We start from the raw sequence: 1,908 nt of genomic DNA on the forward strand, positions 1-1,908 counted from the left end.
AGAGAAGCAGGATCCACAGACAGGCAACAAAGTCAGTGTAACCCACCATTCTAAACCTTGGGAGAACCCACATCAATACCAAGCTGCACACACACACACACACACACACACACACACACACACATACACACCACCTGCTACATATGTGTGAGGGTTCTAGGTCCAACCCTAGTATGCTGTTAGCAGTACTTGTTAGCAGTTTGGTCTCTGGGAATTCTGAGGAACTAAGTTAGTTGACTCTATTGGTCTTCTTGTGGAGTCTCTATCCCTCCACGGTCCTCAATACTTCCAGCTACTCTTTCATAAGACTTCTGGAGCTTCAACTAGGGTCTGTTTTAGACAGCTGCTGGGTAGAGCATCTCAGAAGACAGTTATGCTAGGATCCTGTCTGTGAATCCAGGCTGACAGATACAAACAGGACTTGAGGCTCCAAGATAGCTGAAGGAGGAAGGCAGGTCTGCAATGTGTTCATATAGATTTTCTGGGGATAGCTTGGCATCCCTCAAAACTGGCACACCATGGAACCTTATCATATATGACATCGCCACTTCACTTGGATCTAGGGCTGAGGATAAAAGATATGTATGTTAGTTGGCTGAATAATAATCTATAATTACAGTATTCCTCAAAGAAGTTTAATTTTAGAAGTATTTTAGTTGTAAAGAGCACAATATAAATCAAAATTATATTGTTACTTATATCATTTACTTTTGAATATGTCTATATCTATCTATCTATCTATCTATCTATCTATCTATCTATCTATCTATCTATCTATCTATCTGTCTATCTATATCTCCCCTCCTTTTACCTTCTGTTGCTGTAACCTTTCTATCACATTTTTTAAAAATACTTAACCAATATTTAAAAAATGATATTCAGTGCCAGGGTATTTAATGGTGTTTAAGGGTATTATAGGCATTTTGGGTATAATCATGCTTTATGACAGCGCTCTGTAGGTTTGGTACCATCTCTGTTTCATGGTTACATTATGTCTGTTGGAATGTTGGAGCCTCTGCCTCACTGGACATCATATTTTTCAGGTGCAGATTGATCCCGAAGTAAAGCATAAACTCAAGCTGCAAGCCCTGCTTTATCCTGGCTTGCAGGTGATTGACACTCACTTGCCATCTCATCGAGAAAACGAACATGCCATAGTTCTGACAAGGGACATAGCCATAAAACTTGTGAGTTTGTTTTTCACCAAGGATGAGGCACTTCCACAGGCAATGAGAAAAAACCAGCACATGCCTCCAGAGTCCAGACATCTGTTCAGGTTTGTCAACTGGAGCACTCTTCTCCCTGAGAAGTTTAGAAAGGACCATGTGTACACTGAGCCTGTGCTTGGAAGATCGGCTTTCTCCCTGCCGGTGCTGATGGACCACAGAGCATTGCCCTTGTTAGCCAGTGATGCCCACTTACAGCACTTGCCACGAACATTTTCAACATTCAGTCTCAAAACCCTAGGTATTTTTTCTTTTGATGTATAATATTATATGTGTTTTCTTCATATATTGAAAATATATTTTTTCATACATTATTTTCTGATTATGGAAACCCCTTCCCCCATTCCTCCCAAATTCACTCCACCTTCCCACACAATCACATTTGTAGGGTTTCTTGTTCTTTTGCATTAGAAAACAAAGAAGGGTTTTGTTTTGTTTTATTTTGTTTTGTTTTTATCTAGAAGTGTGTTTTTGGTAACTATTTCATTTCCCTTCTTTTGGTTTTCTTCTATGGGNAATTTTAAAACATCTTGTTCTGGTCATCTTTCCATGTCTTCTGTTTCCTTACAAAACAATATTCCCTCCTTCATTCCTGAGAATAAGGAAACATGTAACATCATATAATTAGGAAAGAAGTTTAGACAAAAGATCATTTGGGAATGTTTTCCAAAAACCAATTGCT

The 1,908-nt window shown here is 38.9% G+C and overlaps 1 protein-coding gene across 1 annotated transcript in view; it reads left to right on the plus strand.

The window, feature by feature from the left end:
- Positions 1 to 1,908, plus strand: part of Aadac (arylacetamide deacetylase) — a 34,854-nt gene that overhangs the window by 31,645 nt on the left and 1,301 nt on the right. The window lies entirely within an intron of this gene.

This window comes from Mus pahari, chromosome 4 (assembly GCF_900095145.1).
Source record: "Mus pahari chromosome 4, PAHARI_EIJ_v1.1, whole genome shotgun sequence".
NCBI lineage: Eukaryota > Metazoa > Chordata > Mammalia > Rodentia > Muridae > Mus > Mus pahari.